Here is a 23,565-nt window from a genome sequence, read left to right as displayed (position 1 = left end):
GCAGGACTGGAACCAATGTCCTAGGGGGAGTGTTTGCTAGTGCTGTTGGGGAGGGTTTAAACTAATGTGGCAGGGGGATGGGAACCGATGCAGGAAGTCAGTGGGAAATAAAGTGGTGACAGAAACAAAAGGCAGTAAGGGAGAGTGTACAGAACATGACCGGACAGATGGTCTGAGAAAGCAGGGCAAAGACCAAGGGAAGACTAGATTAAACTGCATTTATTTCAATGCAAGAAGTCTGATGGGCAAGGCAGATGAACTCAGGGCATGGATGGGTACATGGGACTGGGATGTTATAGCTATTACTGAAACATGGCTAAGGGAGGGGCAGGACTGGCAGCTCACTGTTCCAGGGTACAGATGCTATAGGAAAGATAGAGCAGGAGGTAAGAGAGGAGGGGGAGTTGCGTTCTTGATTAGGGAGAACATCACGGCAGTAGTGAGAGGGGATATATCCGAGGGTTCGCCCACTGAGTCCATATGGGTAGAACTGAAAAATAAGAAGGGAGAGATCACTTTGATAGGATTGTACTACAGACCCCCAAATAGTCAACGGGAAATTGAGGAGCAAATATGTAAGGAGATTACAGACAGCTGCAAGAAAAATAGGGTGGTAATAGTAGGGGACTTTAACTTTCCCAACATTGACTGGGACAGCCATAGCATTAGGGGCTTGGATGGAGAGAAATTTGTTGAGTGTATTCAGGAGGAATTTCTCATTCAGTATGTGGATGGCCCGACTAGAGAGGGGGCAAAACTTGACCTCCTCTTGGGAAATAAGGAAGGGCAGGTGACAGAAGTGTTAGTGAGGGATCACTTTGGGACCAGTGATCATAATTCCATTAGTTTTAAGATAGCTATGGAGAAGGATAGGTCTGGCCCAAAAGTTAAAATTCTAAATTGGGGAAAGGCCAATTTTGATGGTATTAGACAGGAACTTTCAGAAGTTGATTGGGAGAGTCTGTTGGCAGGCAAAGGGACGTCTGGTAAGTGGGAGGCTTTCAAAAGTGTGTTAACCAGGGTTCAGTGTAAGCACATTCCTTATAAAGTGAAGGGCAAGGCTGGTAGAAGTAGGGAACCTTGGATGACTCGGGAGATTGAGGCACTAGTCAAAAATAAGAAGGAGGCATATGACATGCATAGGCAGCTGGGATCAAGTGGATCCCTTGAAGAGTATAGAGATTGCCGGAGTAGAGTTAAGAGAGAAATCAGGAGGGCAAAAAGGGGATATGAGATTGCTTTGGCAGATCAGGCAAAGGTGAATCCAAAGAGCTTCTACAAATACATAAAGGGCAAAAGGGTAACAAGGGAGAGAGTAGGGCCTCTTAAGGATCAACAAGGTCATCTATGTGCGGAACCACAAGAGATGGGTGAGATCCTGAATGAATATTTCACATCGGTATTTACGGTTGAGAAAGGCATGGATGTTAGGGAACTTGGGGAAATAAATAGTGATGTCTTGAGGAGTGTACATATTACAGAGAGGGAGGTGCTGGAAGTCTTAACGCGCATCAAGGTAGATAAATCTCCGGGACCTGATGAAATGTATCCCAGGACGTTATGGGAGGTTAGGGAGGAAATTGCGGGTCCCCTAGCAGAGATATTTGAATCATCCACCGCTACAGGTGAGGTGCCTGAAGATTGGAGGGTAGCAAATGTTGTGCCTTTGTTTAAGAAGGGCGGCAGGGAAAAGCCTGGGAACTACAGACCAGTGAGCCTGACATCTGTAGTGGGTAAGTTGTTAGAGGGTATTCTGAGGGACAGAATCTACAGGCATTTGGAGAGGCAGGGACTAATTAGGAACAGTCAGCATGGTTTTGTGAGAGGAAAATCATGTCTCACGAATTTGATTGAGTTTTTTGAAGGGGTAACCAAGAAGATAGATGAGGGCTGTGCAGTAGACGTGGTCTACATGGACTTCAGCAAAGCATTTGACAAGGTACCGCATGGTAGGTTGTTACATAAGGTTAAATCTCATGGGATCCAAGGTGAGGTAGCCAATTGGATACAAAATTGGCTTGACGACAGAAGACAGAGGGTGGTTGTCGAGGGTTGTTTTTCAAACTGGATGCCTGTGTCCAGCGGTGTGCCTCAGGGATCGGTGCTGGGTCCGCTGTTATTTGTTATTTATATTAATGATTTGGATGAGAATTTAGGAGGCATGGTTAGTAAGTTTGCAGATGACACCAAGATTGGTGGCATTGTGGACAGTGAAGAAGGTTATCTAGGATTGCAACGGGATCTTGATAAATTGGGCCAGTGGGCCGATGAATGGCAGATGGAGTTTAATTTAGATAAATGTGAGGTGATGCATTTTGGTAGATCGAATCGGGCCAGGACCTACTCCGTTAATGGTAGGGCGTTGGGGAGAGTTATAGAACAAAGAGATCTAGGAGTACAGATTCATAGCTCCTTGAAAGTGGAGTCACAGGTGGATAGGGTGGTGAAGAAGGCATTCAGCATGCTTGGTTTCATTGGTCAGAACATTGAATGCAGGAGTTGGGATGTCTTGTTGAAGTTGTACAGGGCATTGGTGAGGCCACACTTGGAGTACTGTGTACAGTTCTGGTCACCCTATTATAGAAAGGATATTATTAAACTAGAAAGAGTGCAGAAAAGATTTACTAGGATGCTACCGGGACTTGATGGTTTGACTTACAGGGAGAGGTTAGACAGACTGGGACTTTATTCCCTGGAGAGTAGGAGGTTAAGGGGTGATCTTATAGAAGTCTATAAAATAATGAGGGGCATAGATAAGGTCGATAGTCAAAATCTTTTCCCAAAGGTAGGGGAGTCTATAACGAGGGGGCACAGATTTAAGGTGAGAGGGGAGAGATACAAAAGGATCCAGAGGGGCAATTTTTTCACTCAAAGTGTGGTGAGTGTCTGGAACGAGCTGCCAGAGGCAGTAGTAGAGGCGGGTACAATTTTGTCTTTTAAAAAGCATTTGGACAGTTACATGGGGAAGATGGGTATCGAGGGATATGGGCCAAGTGCAGGCAATTGGGACTAGCTTAGTGGTATAAACTGGGCGACATGGACATGTTGGGCCGAAGGGCCTGTTTCCATGTTGTAACTTCTATGATTCTATGATTCTATGATTCTATGAAGTTGGGGACGGACATCGAGAAATATTTTTCGCACCATCATAAAGATAATTCGAATAAAAATTTCACAAAGTCAGCCTTAATCTTACTTATACGATCGCATGTTATGTGTTTGTAAAACCTGCAATTGTTTTACCATTCTTTAAGTTTAGAGAGATGCTCTGAATATATGTTTTACATTGAAACGTAAGTGGATTAATAAAATAAAATGAGGAAATTTGTTTAAGAACATGAAGAGCTGCTTTTCCATGTTGGATATCGCGATATATTTATTTACACAACTGTCATTTGTGAAATGATGGAATGTATTTATTTCTATATCTGTACGGGTAAGCAAATCCCCACTGGATAATTTCCAGGAACCAGGCAAGTAAAAAATTAGTTTGTCAAACCCAAAACACCCGTTGGGATTTGCTGATTGAAAATTTCAATGGAAATCGAGATCATCATAAAGCATTGGAACAAATAAACCCGCTGAGGTTTCGGGGTTGTAACTGTTTTATTTATATCACTGAGTAACCTATTTTAAACAGGGTGAAGCTACAAATCTAATGATAAGAGTCTGGGTTGGAGAAGGAACTGAAGAAAGTATCAAATTTAATTACACTGATTCCACAAACACTGCACACCACATCCTTTAAACATTGTTAACTCTTTCTACATAAAACTGGAGAGGGTGTGAATAGAAAGGAACAGAAAAAAAGCTAATTTATGTATCAAACTTAATTTTGATATTGTTGCACAAACACTGAACATCCCATCACTGAAACACTGTCCCGATCAAAAATCTATCGGCAGGACCCTGAGCCACAGTGAAAATGCTGTGATTTCAAACTGGTTCAAAACACGCAGCCTTCTGATTTGGAGTCAGACGCGACTGTTCTTGCACCAGTCCCACAACAAGCGGCTGGAGCCGGATCCATTGGAGGGTGATCCGTGCAGACTGCCGCCGCGGCTCTGGGAATGTGAGAAACGGAAGCAGGAGCAGCCTGACCGCCTCAACCACAGCACAGGATCCCCGCTCTCCCGTATACTACATAACTGACTCTGTGGCGCAATGGATAGCGTGTTGGACTTCTACTGAATGATTGGAGGAGGTATTCAAAGGTTGTGGGCTCGAGTCCCACCAGAGTTGGCTTTTAGTTTCGGGAGCTGGGAAGTGATATTTTGCAGCAAAACCGCAACAGGATCATTAATGTCCGTCAAGGACGGGAAACTGCCCCCTGCACTTCATCTTACACAAGTGGCTCCAGTCAAACCAGAATTTATGATTCTAAATCCATTCTGAGCTGGATTGGAGAAGCACTCTCAAGGAGGAGACTCAACATCATCTCAGACCGAAAGTCAATCTGCTGGACTTCCGGTTCTGTCAGACTGCATGTTCCTTCAGACAGGTTTCTAACTGGACACATGCATCCTGCTGCCGTGTGAGCATTGGTGCTGGAGGGGTAGAATTCTTGCTTGTAGTAATTCTATTCCTGTAAAACTAGCTCCAGAAGTGTCGGATGGAAAGTATCCTGGCTGAGCGGTCTAAGGCGCTGATTTAAAGCTCCAGTTAAATCGCACGATTTGTCGATGGATCAAAATCATAATTTGCATCACCAAAACCGCAGCCTCCCTCGGACAAACAATTAATACTGAACATCTCATCTGCTATTGCAACAGCGTAGTCCGGAGGAAACACGTGGCAATACAAATGAATGGATGCATTTTGGAACACACCAATTGTACCTTTAACTCCGGTCGAAATGTTCACAAGCAAAATGATTGTTTGATCTCGGTGAGACTCGAATTAACAACCTCGGTATTTCCCGATCCTGTACTGTCATGTCAGGACCGCGCACTGACCGATTGCGCCGCTGGAGCCCGGTCACTCTGATCACCTGTCCCACTCTGCTGGAAAGAATCTTAAGGTGAGGGGCCCTTACCTGTGGAAACGTGTCCAGTCACTGTATTGAAACTAATATCTGCACTTCCACTTTAAGCTTATTTCACATCCTCTGCTCCATCGCACGACAATCGGGTTTTCTGCGAACAGGTCAAAATGAACATTGCCAGAAATTCTATCAGTGGTAGCATTTGAACCCAGCGCCCACGCAGCGATTGGATTTATTATCTTCAAGCAGTGACTTCTGTTCGGACAACGCCTTGCCAGTCTTTCACGTTTTGTTTAATGCCCAAATAAATAAATTGGAGCTGATTGACCGCATTTACGCCGTGCTGGGGTTGTTCTCCTGAGAGCAGAGAAGGTTCAGAGGAGATTTGATAGAAGTGTTCAAAATCATAAAGGGTTCAGATAAAGTTAATAAAGAGAAGCTGTTCCCGTTGGCGGAAGTGTCAAGAACCAGAGGACACAGATTTGAGGTGATTGCAAAAGAACCAAAGACGACATGAGCAAAATTTTATTTACGCAGCGAATGGTTATGATCTGGAATGCGCTGCCTGAAAAGGTGATGGAAGCAGATTCAATCGTGGCTTTCATAAAGGAATTTGATAAATACTTGAAGGGGAAAACGCAGGGCCACGGGGAAAGGGACGGGGAATGGGACCAATGGGATTGTTCTTACAAAAGGCAGGTTAGGAATTGATGGGTCGAATGGCCTCCTTCTGTGGTGTGTTCATTCTATGATCAATATTATTTTCAATGCAGTGAATGGACCATCCCTGAAAGACTGGCCCGCGTTAAAACAGAGTGACACTGAAACGTGGTGAAAATGTAACAAACCCAACGTAATTCGAACACGCATCTTTGGGATTTGGAATCAAACGCGCTGCCGTTGCGCCACGAGGATCACAACGAAAGGTTGGAGCCGGATCCATAAGAGGGAAATCAGTACCGGCCGCCGCAGGGACTCTCAGAGGCGGAAGCAGTCGCAGCAACAGCGCAGGAGCCCCGCTCTCTCATCCAGCCGCTGCCCGGTCCCGGCCTGAGCCCTGTCTGGGAGCCGCCTGCCGGTCTCTTTTACTGAACGGGACCGATCCAGTTTCAGCTCACACACAGGCTCAGCAATCCAACTCCTGAAAGATTCACTTCTTTAAACCTTGTTTAGATTCAGTGAATTGGGATTTAATTCAATCCTCATCTGCCCTCCCCTCTGTCAGTTCAGGACTTTATTTAAACCGATACTTGGAGCTCTGTTTTACAGGGTGCCGGCTGTTTAAGCAAATCTCAGTCCCACTATTCCCATTATTAACACTTTTTGCTGCTCACCTCTGCTTAACACAAAGTGCCCAGGAATGAGGGAATTTCTCCTGGGGACTGGGGTACGGACTCGGATTCGGCTCAACCCTCAAATCCAAAAAGTTATTTTCACTGCTGCTGCACAGGATTAAAGGAAGGGACCGATCCAGAAGCTGTTTAAAATTATTACTGACAAATCAGGATAAAAGGCAAAGGACACGGTCTGCTTCTCTGCCTGTCTGTCTGTTTGTCCATCTGCCTGTCTACCTGTATATCCGTCTGAATGCGTCTCTGCCTTATTCTCAGGCTTTTTGATTGCTGGCTGCAGGCCTCCCTCCCCGACTGAATGACCAAGTACCGGACCGTGTGTCAGAATGAATGACTTTGACTTACCGTCTTCCTTTTTATGAACCTGAATGGCCACATTTCTGAGTTCATATCTTCGCTCTGTGTCACAATCCTGTCTCTGTCTCTCAGGATGACAATACACACACAACATTCACACAACGACTTTGACTGAACGCAACTTTACTCTGCTGCAGTGTGTACCATCTACAAGATGCACTGCACCAACTCGCCAAGGCTTCTTCGACAGCACCTCCCAAGCCTGCGACCTCCAACACCGAGAAGGACAAGGGCTGTAGGCACATGGGAACAACACCACATGCACGTTCCGTTCCAAGTCACACACCATCCCGACTTGGAATGGTGACGTCATTCCTTCATCGTCGCTGGGTCAAAATCCTGGAACTCCCAATCTAACAGCATTGTGGGAGAACCTTCACCGCACGGAATGCAGCGGTTCAAGGAGGCGGCCCACCACCACATTCTCAAGGGCAATTATGGATGGGCAATAAATGGTGGCCTTGCCAGCGACACCTAAATCCCACGAATTAACATCTTAGTTCCTTCTGGAGTTTAATGATTTTGAAATTTTGAAGATTTTTTCCTGTGTAACTTGTGAAGTTTTGATCATTGAGATGTTTGTGAAGGAAAGCGGAAGAGGATTGGCGGCGTTTAGTGTGGGACAGAAGTGATGTTGTCTAACGGAGAAGCGACACAGTGCTATGAACTGAGCAAAGGTTTCGCTAGTTTAGCGGTCGTCACGTTCGTCTCACATGCGAAAAGTCCCCGGTTAGATCGGAGGCGGAAACGTTATTTGGGAAGTTACTCCTGATAACCCTCCAGGGCTGAGATTCACCTGTGAAAAGGCGCCGTCAATTGTTTGTTCCTGTTCAATTTAACAACGGCTCTATCACAGTCCTGGTGTCATAAACACTGAACATTTTTAACCAGACTCTTAAAATACTGTCTGGGAAATGAGAACGGATGGAAGTTCATCTCATGCAAAGCACAAAGTTTCGCTGTCACTCGTTCACCATGTTAATATTTCCACCGGTCTGCAGCAGAAAGTTATCGGTTCATTAATGACGATCACAAACATTCATCTTTCACAGAGAATCATCGGTTTCATGTATTAAATTGGTAATGTTCATAATTGTTTTGTTAAAATGATTTCCTTGACCGAGAATCGAACCCGCAGTATGAAAGTGAAACCATTATATCGTAAACACCAGCTGCCAGCCAGCAGATCAGCAAAAAATCAGTTGACGCAAAGATTTCTGTACTTGGACCCCTGAATATCTCCGCTCCCCGACAGTTCCTAACTTCTCTCCATTTAGAAAACACTCTGATCTATCTTCGTTTCTCAGTGGATTATATCAAACTTTCCCACATTGAACTCCATCTGTCACAGTTTTGCCCTCACATTTAATCATAGAATCATAGAATCATAGAAGTTACAACATGGAAACAGGCCCTTCGGCCCAACATGTCCATGTCGCCCAGTTTATACCACTAAGCTAGTCCCAATTGCCTGCACTTGGCCCATATCCCTCGAGACCCATCTTACCCATGTAACTGTCCAAATGCTTTTTAAAAGACAAAATTGTACCCGCCTCTACTACTGCCTCTGGCAGCTCGTTCCAGACACTCACCACCCTTTGAGTGAAAAAATTGCCCCTCTGGATCCTTTTGTATCTCTCCCCTCTCACTTTAAATCTGTGCCCCCTCGTTATAGACTCCCCTACCTTTGGGAAAAGATTTTGACTATCGACCTTATCTATGCCCCTCATTATTTTATAGACTTCTATAAGATCACCCCTTAACCTCCTACTCTCCAGGGAATAAAGTCCCAGTCTGTCTAACCTCTCCCTGTAAGTCAAACCATCAAGTCCCGGTAGCATCCTAGTAAATCTTTTCTGCACTCTTTCTAGTTTAATAATATCCTTTCTATAATAGGGTGACCAGAACTGTACACAGTACTCCAAGTGTGGCCTCACCAATGCCCTGTACAACTTCAACAAGACATCCCAACTCCTGCATTCAATGTTCTGACCAATGAAACCAAGCATGCTGAATGCCTTCTTCACCACCCTATCCACCTGTGACTCCACTTTCAAGGAGCTATGAATCTGTACTCCTAGATCTCTTTGTTCTATAACTCTCCCCAACGCCCTACCATTAACGGAGTAGGTCCTGGCCCGATTCGATCTACCAAAATGCATCACCTCACATTTATCTAAATTAAACTCCATCTGCCATTCATCGGCCCACTGGCCCAATTTATCAAGATCCCGTTGCAATCCTAGATAACCTTCTTCACTGTCCACAATGCCACCAATCTTGGTGTCATCTGCAAACTTACTAACCATGCCTCCTAAATTCTCATCCAAATCATTAATATAAATAACAAATAACAGCGGACCCAGCACCGATCCCTGAGGCACACCGCTGGACACAGGCATCCAGTTTGAAAAACAACCCTCGACAACCACCCTCTGTCTTCTGTCGTCAAGCCAATTTTGTATCCAATTGGCGACCTCACCTTGGATCCCATGAGATTTAACCTTATGTAACAACCTACCATGCGGTACCTTGTCAAATGCTTTGCTGAAGTCCATGTAGACCACGTCTACTGCACAGCCCTCATCTATCTTCTTGGTTACCCCTTCAAAAAACTCAATCAAATTCGTGAGACATGATTTTCCTCTCACAAAACCATGCTGACTGTTCCTAATTAGTCCCTGCCTCTCCAAATGCCTGTAGATTCTGTCCCTCAGAATACCCTCTAACAACTTACCCACTACAGATGTCAGGCTCACTGGTCTGTAGTTCCCAGGATTTTCCCTGCCGCCCTTCTTAAACAAAGGCACAACATTTGCTACCCTCCAATCTTCAGGCACCTCACCTGTAGCGGTGGATGATTCAAATATCTCTGCTAGGGGACCCGCAATTTCCTCCCTAACCTCCCATAACGTCCTGGGATACATTTCATCAGGTCCCGGAGATTTATCTACCTTGATGCGCGTTAAGACTTCCAGCACCTCCCTCTCTGTAATATGTACACTCCTCAAGACATCACTATTTATTTCCCCAAGTTCCCTAACATCCATGCTTTTCTCAACCGTAAATACCGATGTGAAATATTCATTCAGGATCTCACCCATCTCTTGTGGTTCCGCACATAGATGACCTTGTTGATCCTTAAGAGGCCCTACTCTCTCCCTAGTTACCCTTTTGCCCTTTATGTATTTGTAGAAGCTCTTTGGATTCACCTTTGCCTGATCTGCCAAAGCAATCTCATATCCCCTTTTTGCCCTCCTGATTTCTCTCTTAACTCTACTCCGGCAATCTCTATACTCTTCAAGGGATCCACTTGATCCCAGCTGCCTATGCATGTCATATGCCTCCTTCTTCTTTTTGACTAGTGCCTCAATCTCCCGAGTCATCCAAGGTTCCCTACTTCTACCAGCCTTGCCCTTCACTTTATAAGGAATGTGCTTACACTGAACCCTGGTTAACACACTTTTGAAAGCCTCCCACTTACCAGACGTCCCTTTGCCTGCCAACAGACTCTCCCAATCAACTTCTGAAAGTTCCTGTCTAATACCATCAAAATTGGCCTTTCCCCAATTTAGAATTTTAACTTTTGGGCCAGACCTATCCTTCTCCATAGCTATCTTAAAACTAATGGAATTATGATCACTGGTCCCAAAGTGATCCCTCACTAACACTTCTGTCACCTGCCCTTCCTTATTTCCCAAGAGGAGGTCAAGTTTTGCCCCCTCTCTAGTCGGGCCATCCACATACTGAATGAGAAATTCCTCCTGAATACACTCAACAAATTTCTCTCCATCCAAGCCCCTAATGCTATGGCTGTCCCAGTCAATGTTGGGAAAGTTAAAGTCCCCTACTATTACCACCCTATTTTTCTTGCAGCTGTCTGTAATCTCCTTACATATTTGCTCCTCAATTTCCCGTTGACTATTTGGGGGTCTGTAGTACAATCCTATCAAAGTGATCTCTCCCTTCTTATTTTTCAGTTCTACCCATATGGACTCAGTGGGCGAACCCTCGGATATATCCCCTCTCACTACTGCCGTGATGTTCTCCCTAATCAAGAACGCAACTCCCCCTCCTCTCTTACCTCCTGCTCTATCTTTCCTATAGCATCTGTACCCTGGAACATTGAGCTGCCAGTCCTGCCCCTCCCTTAGCCATGTTTCAGTAATAGCTATAACATCCCAGTCCCATGTACCCATCCATGCCCTGAGTTCATCTGCCTTGCCCATCAGACTTCTTGCATTGAAATAAATGCAGTTTAATCTAGACTTCCCTTGGTCTTTGCCCTGCTTTCTCAGACCATCTGTCCGGTCATGTTCTGTACACTCTCCCTTACTGCCTTTTGTTTCTGTCACCACTTTATTTCCCACTGACTTCCTGCATCGGTTCCCATCCCCCTGCCACATTAGTTTAAACCCTCCCCAACAGCACTGGCAAACACTCCCCCTAGGACATTGGTTCCAGTCCTGCCCAGATGCAGACCGTCCAATTTGTACTGGTCCCACCTCCCCCAGAACCGGTTCCAATGGCCCAGGAATTTGAATCCCTCCAGCTTGCACCATCTCTCAAGCCACGTATTCATCTTAGCTATCCTGTCATTCCTACTCTGACTAACCCGTGGCACTGGTAGCAATCCTGAGATTACTACCTTTGAGGTCCTACTCTTTAGTTTAACTCCTAACTCCCTAAATTCAGCTTGTAGGACCTCATCCTGTTTTTTACCTATATCGTTGGTGCCTATATGCACCACGACAACTGGCTGTTCACCCTCCCCCTCCAGAATGTCCTGCAGCCGCTCCGAGACATCCTTGACCCTTGCACCAGGGAGGCAACATACCATCCTGGAGTCTCGGTTGCGTCCGCAGAAACGCCTGTCTATTCCCCTTACAATCGAGTCCCCTATCACTATAGCTCTGCCACTCTTTTTCCTGCCCTCCTGTGCAGCAGAGCCAGCCACGGTGCCATGAACCTGGCCACTGCCACCTTCCCCTGGTGAGCCATCTCCGCCAACAGTATCCAAAACGGTATACCTGTTTTGGAGGGAGATGACCGCAGGGGACCCCTGCACTGCCTTCCTACTCTTCCTCTGTCTGTTGGTCACCCATTCACTATCTCCCTCAGTAATTTTTATCTGCGGTGTGACCAACTCACTGAACGTGCTATCCACGACTTTCTCAGCATCGCGGATGCTCCAAAGTGAGTCCATCCGCAGCTCCAGAGCCGTCAAGCGGTCAAACAATAGCTGCAGCTGGACACACTTCCCGCAGGTGAAGGAATCAGGGATACAGGAAGGAGCCCTGAATTCCCACATCCCACAAGAGGAACATGACACGGCGCTGGGATCTCCTGCCATGACTTAACCCTTAAATTAGCTGAAGAACAACTACAATGTCAAGAGAAAAAAAAAGGAAAGAAAAACTACTTACCACTCCCTTTAAGGAGTTTACTCCTTTAAATTGATTCACTAAAAAATAAACGCTACTTCCTATAAGAATTTAAAATAAAATTGCTGGACTATAACTTGGTGTTGTAAAATTGTTTACAATCCTATAAGACCTGCAGAACTTCCCTTTCCTTTTACTTCAGTTACTGTAGATAAGGAGAAATACTCACCTGAACCTACTCACCAATCAGGTGCCTCCCCTGTGTCGCGTCCCGATCTGATTCCTGACGTCACTTCGAACTCGGTCGCAGCTCCGCTCGGCTCCTCTCAGCGCTCTGAAATCCCGCCTTTTATCGGACGCTCCCTCCGCTCGGCTCGGCTCCTCTCAGCTGTTCTCAGCGCTCTGAAATCCCGCCTTTTATCGGACGCTCCCTCCGCTAGGCTCGGCTCCTCTCAGCGCTCTGAAATCCCGCCTTTTATCGGACGCTCCCTCCGCTCGGCTCGGCTCCTCTCAGCTGTTCTCAGCGCTCTGAAATCCCGCCTTTTATCGGACGCTCCCTCCGCTCGGCTCGGCTCCTCTCAATGGCCCTTTGCTGCTTTCTGCTCCCATCGACACTATTTACTGCGCCAAATATCTTGCTGGTTTTAGGGTGAAAACTGCCCTCCGCTTCACTGTAAGTGCAAAGAGGCAACTTTGTAGATGCCGTGTAGTGTTACAGAACGGCAGGTTGGACCTGCTCGATTCATCTCATCTCATTTTCTGGTCACGGGAATTTTACTGAAATAGAACCTGGTCAAATAACAGTTCAAAAAACCACTTCTCTCTCGCACTGCGGACTGAGCCTTCAAACATACAGGCAGTTATGAGCCTAATGCTCAGAAATAATACAGCAAAAATATTCACTCGTGCAAGCTGCACACCTTTTATTTAGAAAAGTAAACTGATGATGGACAGCTGCTGTATTGGTCGCTGCAAACTCAAACTTTAGCGCGGTGAATTAATGGTTTAGTATAAAGAACATAGTGTCTCTGTGGTGTAATCGGCCAGGGCGTTCGGCTTTTAATTGAAAGGTTGGTGGTTTCAGCCCGCCCTGGATATCTTTTACCTCAGAATTCATTGCCTCACAGCGCCAGGTTTCCAATGTGTGTTTTGTCTGCAAGAAAATGCAGGGTAAAAATTGCCAGCGGAGCACGGCTGATATTCCACCAGTGACCCTGCGGTCCGATAGCAGGTACATGAAAAATATTTAAAAATCCGAGATTGGCTGCACGGAACTCAGAATTCTTCTTCACAGACAAGGTCCGAAGGGAGGACTCAATGGTTGCCGGAGAGATGGTTCATTCAGATATGGATATTTGTGCAGTGAGCGAGAGCAGTCTTCTACCGTGTTTCTACAATGAACGTCACTCCTTTATTTCGGAAAAGTAACATGGTTTGCACATTCCGACCGTGTTCAGCTGATTTGTGAGAGATCATTAAAGGCTTCAGCAACGCTGTCTCGGCGAATAACAACAGTTCAAAACCGCATTCCAGATGGGACAACAAACTCATCAGTTTTCCGCTATTCCCCAGCTCCCGGAGTGAGAAAGGCTGCGACATCAGGATTTATGGAGGACCGGAGAGAGTGAAACTTTATTTGGCTTTCGTGGGAAATCCAGTGAAAGTGAATAAGAGCTCCAGGATTTGAACCAGTGAAACTCCATGAGCGAGAATCAGATCCAAAGAGCAACTGGCAACAGAGCCGTGCAGGCAATGTAAAATTTCGCTGCCACGCAGCCGATCAACCATCCTTTCAGAATAGAATGTCCATCCAATCTCGTTTTCTTGTACAAAATATGATGTACAGCGAGATCAGATTCAACACTAATTATTTCGAGTTAACAATATCAGCCTTTCTTCACCAAATTCGTTTTGAATGTACGACTTGCATTATCCTGAAACACTTTGCAGAATGAATTGCTCTGAAGCGACATAAATGTGGAGATATTGGCTACGAATTCATCAGCTGGGTTGTAACTTTACTTTTCCGACCATCTCAGCCTGCTTGTCTTGCAGGTTAGATCAGCCTTCGCCATTCAAGGAAACCTGAGAATTATATCAGAGAGACAAGAGACAGATTCAGTGACAGATAGAGAGATGCAAGGAAATAAACGAAGAGTATAAATGCCAGGTTCAGCAAACTAGCAGAATTTAAATTGCTGATTGGGAGATATTCCTTCTCGTGTCTTGAAATCTTGAAAGAGAACTTTGGGCGCCCGCCACGGTGGAATGTCTCTCCTGCTTTGAAAAGGGTAATTGCGTCAATTCGATCCAGTTTATACATTTGGACATTGAACAGATCGTTAAACAGTAACGCACCGAGTATAATTCAAACCGGTGCAAGAAAACCCCAGTGGCTTATGAGTCGAACGCTTCAAACACTGGGCCATCGCAGCTGCACACAGCAGTTCTTGCACAGCTGTAGGTCAGACTGCGTGACTGCGTAGGGTTATCACAGTACCTCCGCCAGACTGCATATGCTTTCAAACAGGATTCCAAATGGACACATGCAGCAAGTGGCCATGCGAGGATTGGTGGTGGTGGCGTTGAATTCTCGCCGACTTCTCATGCGACTCGAGCTTGATACGTGGCCAATGCAGGATCGTTTTACATTCTGAACCAATGAGGAACACGGGAACAGGACTCGGCCATTTCGCCCATCGAGCCTGTTCCGTTATTCAGTCCACAAAAAGAAGGACAAATCGAATCCGGCCAATTGCCGCACCATCAGTCTGCTCTCAATCGTCAGCAAAGTGATGGAAGATATCGTCGACAGTGCTTTCAAGCGGCACGAACTCACCAATAACCAATAAATCGATGCTCAGTTCCCTCTCACTCCCCACAGAAGCAGCAGGAGATGCCACTTTCAACTGGCAGTTGCTTCAAACGATGCCCGATAGACTGCGTTGTCTTGCAGCTTTCCCAGGATCAACATTTGATTCGGTGGGTCAATATTGGGAAATTGAATGATTTTCACCGGCAGCTTGTGGCAGTATATCACCTCATTTGCTATTTCATGTTCATGTCTACTTGCACTTGGTGCTGTTATTGCCTGAACATCAACTTCTGTCCCAATAGTAGTTCGAACAGAAAATGCTATTTTGTGCGAGCAGCTTGTCTGGCCCGAAAATGACCGGAATTACAAAGGGGCAAGTGGGAAAGGCCGCGTTTGTCTGCTTGTTCACAGCAAAGAATGTTCAGCGTTACCTTGTGGTCCAGTGTTTCGCATTTGGCGCTTTCATCGCCACGGCAACAGTTCGATTGGCGTCTGTCTCAACATCTGCCTATTATACACTCTACCAAAAGTATACTGTACTCGAATTGCTGATTTTTTCACTGTGACGGCGAAGAGACTTTAGTGGACCTCAGTTATGAATTCATCAGCTGGGTTGCACCTTTGCTTCTCTGACCTTCTCCGTCTTCCGATCTTTACACTTCTCTGCAGCTTCGATCATCCTTGGCCGTTTAATAAAGCCTAAGAAGTGCATGAGGGGAAAACACAGAGAGTCAAGAGACAGATTAAAGTAAAGAAACAAATGTCAAGTTCTGCAAACGAGCAAGAATTTAACACGGAGCTCGGGAGAGTTTCCTTTCAATGTTTTTTAAGAGACCATTGGGCTCTCGAATTAAACACGTCTGCTGAAATATCTCTTTGAAGGAGAGAAATGCTGTTGGTTAAATCTGGTTCATATTTATTTGAGCTTTAAACAACATTAAGAAACGGAACCTCGCTCAGAATGAATCGTCAAATATTCCAAAGCGAGAATTATACCCCGAAAATAAGAAGCCACCGGTAATATATCACCGGTAATGAACCACTGCAGCCATTGCAGAATTCGGTGCCACCCACAGCCGATCGGCCATCCTTTAAGACCTCTTCTATCCATCCAATCACGTTTTCTATTCCGATGTAGAGAAATGTCGAGTTGCACACTAACTGTTTCCTCCGTTCTCTTTCGCAAACATATCACTGAACAAAACTTCACAAGTCACCCGGGAAAAATAATTCAGTTCAAAATCATAAGCTTCCGAAGGACCTGCGAGGACAGACTGACCAAACCTGCATTCAATCGTGAAGCTTGTGGGTGTGTTGTCATCCTAAGGGACCGAGACAGGCCTGTGACACAGAGCGAAGGCAGGAACTCAGAAATGTGGCCATTCAAGGCCATAAATGGGCAGACAGACAGTCACAGTCATTGATTCCGACACACGGCCCGGTAGTTGTTCAGTCAGTCGGGGAGCGAGGCCTGCAGCCAGCAAAGAAAAAACATGAGAAGAAGGCAGAGACACAATCAGAAGGATAAACAGAAAGAAAGATAGACAGATAGACATCTGACTCAACGTCAAAACGCAGCGTGATCGAATCACGTTGCGGTGATATCATTTTCACAGCAGCTCAGGGTCCTGCCCACAGGTTTTATAGTGGGGCAGTGTTTTATGGATGGGCTGTTCATTGTTAGTCAAATAATATTGATCGGAATTTAATTTTTTACATTAAAGTGGTCGTTGTTAATTTTGATCTACATCCTCGACAGTATATACAGAAACAAGTACCAATGTTTCAGGGATGTGGTATATTCAATATTAGTTCAAAAACCCTGTCAGCTGGTGCAAAAATAAACACAAACTGCCCAACACGTGGGTAAGCCTAAAAAGCAAATCTGTATACATGGTCCATTGGCTCAGTTTGTGCAGAACGTGGTGCTGATAACGCAAAGTTCGCGGGTTCGTGTAATAAGGTTCCGATTGCAATATTTTGCTAACTTTTAAGCCTGAGAAGTCCATCAGGGGACAACATAGAGACAAGAGACAGGGAGAGATAGAGAGATTCATGCAAATAAATTCGCGTTTAAATGGGTGGTTCTGCAAAGTAGCAGAATTTTAGTTGCAGATTGGGCAAGATTCTTTCTTGTGTATTTGAATTTTGCAAGAGTACATTGGGCACCCAATTGAAAGCGCCGGCCACGCTCGAGTATCTCTCATGCTCTGAGAGAGATAAATGAAGTGAGTTAGATCCAGTTCATTCATTTGAGCATTGAACGTATCTTTAAACAATAATTCAGCGAGCAGAAATCAAACCTGCGAAGGAAAACTCCATTTGATCTTGAAGATAACGCTTCAACCACTCGTCGATCGCAGCGGCACATGGCAGTACTTGCATGGCTGTAGATGCCACTTTAAACTGCCTGTTGCTTCAAACGATGCCCGATAGACCGGCGTTGTCTTGTAGCTTTCCCAGGAGCTTCATTTGATTCGGTGGGTCAAGTTTGGGAAATTGAATGATTTTCACCGGCAGCTTGTGGTAGTATATTACCTCGTTTTCATTACCGGTAATGAACCACTGCAGCCACTGCAGAATTCGGTGCCACCCACAGCCGATCGGCCATCCTTTCAGACCTCTTCTATCCATCCAATCACGTTTTCTATTCCGATGTAGAGAAATGTCGAGTTGCACACTAACTATTTCCTCCGTTCTCTTTCGCAAACATATCACTGAACAAAACTTCACAAGTCATTCAGGAAAAATAATTCAGTTCAAAATCATTAGCTTCCGAAGGACCTGCGAGGACAGACTGACCAAACCTGCGTTCAGTCGTGCAGCCTGTGGGTGTGTTGTCATCCTAAGGGACAGAGACAGGCCTGCGACACAGAGCGAAGGCAGGAACTCAGAAATGTGGCCATAAATGGGCAGACAGTTAGTCACAGTCATTGATTCTGACACACGGCCCGGTCGTTGTTCAGTCAGTCGGGGAGCGAGGCCTGCAGCCAGCAAACAAAAGCCTGGCCTGAGAATAAGGCAGAGACCCAATCAGACGTATCGACAGACAGACATCTGACTCAACGTCAAAACGCAGCGTGATCGAATCACGTTGAGGTGATATCATTTTCAGAGCAGCTCAGGGTCCTGCCCACAGGTTTGAAAGCGGGGCAGTGTTTTATGGATGGGCTGTTGATTGTTAGTAAATAATATTGATCGGAATTTAATTTGTGACATTAAAGTGCTCTTTGTTTGTTAATTTTGATCTACATCCTCGACAGTATATACAGAAACAAGTAACAATGTTTAAGGGATGTTGTTTATTCAATATTCGTTCAAAAACCCTGTCAGCTGGTGAAAAATAAACACAAAGTACCCAACACGCGGGTAAGCCCATAAAGCTAAGATGTCTACATGGCTGGTTAGCTCAGTTGGTTAGAGCGTGGTGCTAATAACGCCAAGGTCGCGGGTTCGATCCCCGTACGGGCCATAAGGTTCCTATTGCAATATTTTGGTAACTTTTAAAAGTTTGGCAGACTTGAGAAACAAGCGAATCCACACAAAATGTCATGAGGTCATTTTTTTGGAGTAACATCCATTAATATGTTTTCTGATCTATCTTTTTGAGGTCCAAAGTGGACGGCCTCAAACTTGCTTACGTTGAAATCCATTTGCCGCAGTTTTGCCCATTCACTTAATCTAGTAATATCTCTCTGTAATCTCATTCTTCAATCCACACTGCTTATAATTCTGTCTATCTTTGTGTCATCGGCAAACTTGGATATGTGGTTCTCGATCCCGTCATCTAATATCAATGAGACCGCCTAAATTGGGGTAAATTCACATTCAGCTTCAATCTCCACATCATCTTGAGACATTTTATTTACTCCGTGTGTGTTGCGCCTTGGAAACTTCTGCACTTTGTCCTCTGGAGCTCAAATATAATTCAACTCGAACAACTGCAAAGATGTCAGAATCCAATTGGTGACATTTCACTAAAAAGCAGTGAGATAACAGGGCTAGTCCAGGATTTGAACCCGGGACCTTTCGCATATTCCATGAGAAAAACGCCCAAAGCGAGAATCTTACCCCTAGACCAACGAGCCGCTTGCTAGAAAGCCCTGCAGCCGGTCTAAAATTTCACCATAGTCTTCAGCCGATCGGCTATCCTTTCCAACCGCTTCTGTCCACCCAATCCAGTTTTCTATTCCAAAATACAGCAATATCAAGTTGTACACGACCTATTTCCAGTCACCAATATTAGCCTCTCTTTACTAAATTCGTTTACGATGTACGACTTGTTTTTTCAAATAATACTTTTCAGAATTAGTTAATCTGAAGCTACATTGGCATCTGTCTCGGCATCGTCAGAGTATACAAGCTACCATAAGTATATTTTACTCACATTGCTGTTTTCTTTCACTGTGAGGGCGAAGAGACAAAAATGTGGAGACATTAGCTCCGAATTTATCAGCTGGGTTGCACCTTTACTTTTCAGACCGTCTCAGTCTTTTTTTCCTTTACCTTTCCCTGCTGGTGTTGCAGGTTAGATCAGCCTTTACCGTTCCAGGAAGCCTGAGAAGTCCATCAGGGGACAACATAGAGACAAGAGACAAGGAGAGATAGAGAGATTCATGTAAATCAAGTCGCTAATAAATGGGTGGTTCTGAAAGTAGCAGAATTTTAGTTGCAGATTTGGCAAGATTCTTTCTTGTGTATTTGAATTTTGCAAGAGTACATTGGGCACCCAATTAAAAGCGCCGGCCACGCTCGAGTATCTCTCATGCTCTGAGAGAGATAAATGAAGTGAGTTAGATCCAGTTCATTCATTTGAGCATTGAACGGATCTTTAAACAATAATTCAGCGAGCAGAAATCAAACCTGCGAAGGAAAACTCCATTTGATCTTGAATTTAACGCTTCAACCACTCGGCGATCGCAGCGGCACATGGCAGTACTTACATGGCTGTCGATGCTACTTTAAACTGCCAGTTGCTTCAAACGATGCCCGATCGACCGGCGTTGTCTTGTAGCTTTCCCAGCAGCTTCATTTGATTCGGTGGGTCAAGTTTGGGAAATTGAATGATTTTCACCGGCAGCTTGTGGTAGTATATTACCTCATTTTCATTACCGGTAATGAACCACTGCAGCCACTGCAGAATTCGGTGCCACCCACAGCCGATCGGCCATCCTTTCAGACCTCTTCTATCCATCCAATCACGTTTTCTATTCCGATGTAGAGAAATGTCGAGTTGCACACTAACTATTTACTCCGTTCTCTTTCGCAAACATATCACTGAACCAAACTTCACAAGTCACTCAGGAAAAATAATTCAGTTCATAATCATTAGCTTCCGAAGGACCTGCGAGGACAGACTGACCAAACCTGCGTTCAGTCGTGAAGCTTGTGGGTGTGTTGTGATCCTAAGGGACAGAGACAGGCCTGCGACACAGAGCGAAGGCAGGAACTCAGAAATGTGGCCATAAATGGGCAGACAGTCAGTCACAGTCATTGATTCTGACACACGGCCCGGTAGTTGTTCAGTCAGTCGGGGAGCGAGGCCTGCAGCCAGCAAACAAAAAGCCTGGCCTGAGAATAAGGCCGAGACCCAATCAGACGGATAAACAGACAGACAGACAGGCAGCTTAGGGTCCTGCCCACAGGTTTTATAACGGGGCAGTGTTTTATGGATGGGCTGTTCATTGTTAGTAAAATAATATTGATCGGAATTTAATTTGTTACATTAAAGTGCTCTTTGTTTGTTAATTTTGATCTACATCCTCGACAGTATATAGAGAAACAAGTAACAATGTTTAAGGGATGTGGTTTATTCAATATTCGTTGTAAAACCCTGTCAGCTGGTGTAAAAATAAACAGAAATTACCCAACACGCGGGTAAGCCCATAAAGCTAAGATGTCTGCATGGCCGGTTAGTTCAGTTGGTCAGAGCGTGGTGCTAATAACGCCCAGGTCGCGGGTTCGATCCCCGTACGGGCCATAAAGCTCCTATTGTAATATTTTGGTAACTTTTAAAAGTTTGGCAGACTTGAGAAACAAGCGAATCCACACAAAATGTCATGAGGTCAATTTTTTGGAGTAACATCCATTAATATGTTTTCTGATCTATCTTTTTGAGGTCCAAAGTGGACGGCCTCAAACTTGCTTACGTTGAAATCCATTTGCCGCAGTTTTGCCCATTCACTTAATCTAGTAATATATCTCTGTAATCTCATTCTTCCATCCACACTGCTTATAATTCTGTCTATCTTTGTGTCATCGGCAAACTTGGATATGTGGTTCTCGATCCCGTCATCTAATATCAATGAGACCGCCTAAATTGGGGTAAATTCACATTCAGCTTCAATCTCCACATCATCTTGAGACATTTTATTTACTCAGTGTGTGTTGCGCCTTGGAAACTTCTGCACTTTGTCCTCTGGAGCTCAAATATAATTCAATTCGAACAACTGCAAAGATGTCAGAATCCAATTGGTGACTTTTCACTGAAAAGCAGTGAGATAACAGGGCTCGTCCGGGATTTGAACCCAGGACCTCTCGCATATTCCATCAGAAAAACGCCCAAACCGAGAAAGCCCTGCAGCCGGTTTAAAATTTCACCATCGTCTTCAGCCGATCGGCTATCCTTTCCAACCGCTTCTGTCCACCCTATCTCGTTTTCTATTCCAAAATACAGCAATATCAAGTTGTACACGACCTATTTCCAGTCACCAATATTAGCCTCTCTTTACTAAATTCGTTTACAATGTACGACTTGTTTTTTCAAATAATACTTTTCAGAATTAGTTAATCTGAAGTTACATTGGCATCTGTCTCGGCATCGTCAGAGCATACAAGCTATCATAAGTATATTTTACTCACATTGCTGTTTTCTTTCACTGTGAGGGCGAAGAGACAAAAATGTGGAGACATTAGCTACGAATTTATCAGCTGGGTTGCACCTTTACTTTTCCGACCGTCTCAGTCTTTTTTTCCTTTACCTTTCCCTGCTGGTGTTGCAGGTTAGATCAGCCTTTACCGTTCCAGGAAGCCTGAGAAGTCCATCAGGGGACAACATAGAGACAAGAGACAAGGAGAGATAGAGAGATTCATGTAAATAAAGTCGCTTATAAATGGGTGGTTCTGCAAAGTAGCAGAATTTTAGTTGCAGATTGGGCAAGATTCTTTCTTGTGTATTTGAATTTTGCAAGAGTACATTGGGCACCCAATTAAAAGCGCCGGCCACGCTCGAGTATCTCTCATGCTCTGAGAGAGATAAATGAAGTGAGTTAGATCCAGTTCATTCATTTGAGCATTGAACGGATCTTTAAACAATAATTCAGCGAGCAGAAATCAAACCTGCGAAGGAAAACTCGATTTGATCTTGAATTTAACGCTTCAACCACTCGGCGATCGCAGCGGCACATGGCAGTACTTTCATGGCTGCAGATGCTACTTTGAACTGCCAGTTGCTTCAAACGATGCCCGATAGACCGGCGTTATCTTGTAGCTTTCCCAGCAGCTTCATTTGATTCGGTGGGTCAAGTTTGGGAAATTGAATGATTTTCACCGGCAGCTTGTGGTAGTATATTACCTCATTTTCATTACCGGTAATGAACCACTGCAACCACTGCAGAATTCGGTGACACCCACAGCCGATCGGCCATCCTTTCAGACCTCTTCTATCCATACAATCACGTTTTCTATTCCGATGTAGAGAAATGTCGAGTTGCACACTAACTATTTCCTCCGTACTCTTTCGCAAACATATCACTGAACCAAACTTCACAAGTCACTCAGGAAAAATAATTCAGTTCAAAATCATTAGCTTCCGAAGGACCTGCGAGGATAGACTGACCAAACCTGCGTTCAGTCGTGAAGCTTGTGGGTGTGTTGTGATCCGAAGGGACAGAGACAGGACTGCGACACAGAGCGAAGGCAGGAACTCAGAAATGTGGCCATAAATGGGCAGACAGTCAGTCACAGTCATTGATTCTGACACACGGCCCGGTAGTTCTTCAGTCAGTCGGGGAGCGAGGCCTGCAGCCAGCAAACAAAAAGCCTGGCCTGAGAATAAGGCAGAGACCCAATCAGACGGATAGACAGACAGACATCTGACTCAACGTCAAAACGCAGCGTGATCGAATCACGTTGCGGTGATATCATTTTCACAGTAGCTCAGGGTCCTGCACACAGGTTTTCTAGCAGGGCAGTGTTTTATGGATGGGCTGTTCATTGTGACTAAAATATTATTGATCGGAATTTAATTTGTTACATTAAATTGCTCTTTGTTTGTTAATTTTGATCTACATCCTCGACAGTATATACAGAAACAAGTAACAATGTTTAAGGGATGTGGTTTATTCAATATTCGTTGCAAAACCCTGTCAGCTGGTGTAAAAATGAACACAAACTACCCAACACGCGGGTAAGCCCATAAAGCTAAAATACATGCATGGCCGGTTAGCTTAGTTGGTTACAGCGTACTGCTCATAACGCTCAGGTTGCGGGTTCTAACCCCGTACGGGCCATACGGTTCCTATTGCAAAATCTTGGCAACTTTGAAAAGTTTGACAGACTTCAGAAACAAGCGAATCCACAAAAAGTATCATGAGGTCAATCTTTTGAAGCAACATCCATTTTTATGTTTTCTGATCTATCTTTTTGAGGTCCAAAGTGGACGGCCTCAAACTT

General features: G+C 44.9%; 3 non-coding genes across 3 annotated transcripts; all 3 read left to right on the top strand.

Moving 5' to 3' along the window:
- Positions 1–4,150: 4,150 nt before the first annotated feature.
- trnar-ucu (transfer RNA arginine (anticodon UCU)) lies at positions 4,151–4,242 on the top strand. The gene is given in 2 exon segments: positions 4,151–4,187; positions 4,207–4,242. It is a non-coding gene; the product is annotated as a tRNA-Arg (tRNA).
- A 14,048-nt stretch (positions 4,243–18,290) lies between these two features.
- trnai-aau (transfer RNA isoleucine (anticodon AAU)) lies at positions 18,291–18,364 on the top strand. Its single transcript has one exon. It is a non-coding gene; the product is annotated as a tRNA-Ile (tRNA).
- A 2,434-nt stretch (positions 18,365–20,798) lies between these two features.
- Positions 20,799–20,872, top strand: trnai-aau (transfer RNA isoleucine (anticodon AAU)). Its single transcript has one exon. It is a non-coding gene; the product is annotated as a tRNA-Ile (tRNA).
- The last annotated feature ends 2,693 nt before the right edge of the window (positions 20,873–23,565 follow it).

The sequence above is a fragment of the Heptranchias perlo genome, chromosome 20 (assembly GCF_035084215.1).
Source record: "Heptranchias perlo isolate sHepPer1 chromosome 20, sHepPer1.hap1, whole genome shotgun sequence".
Classification (NCBI taxonomy): Eukaryota; Metazoa; Chordata; class Chondrichthyes; order Hexanchiformes; family Hexanchidae; genus Heptranchias; species Heptranchias perlo.
Note: the sequence above shows the minus strand (reverse complement) of the source record. Positions and strands in the feature narration are given on the sequence as shown.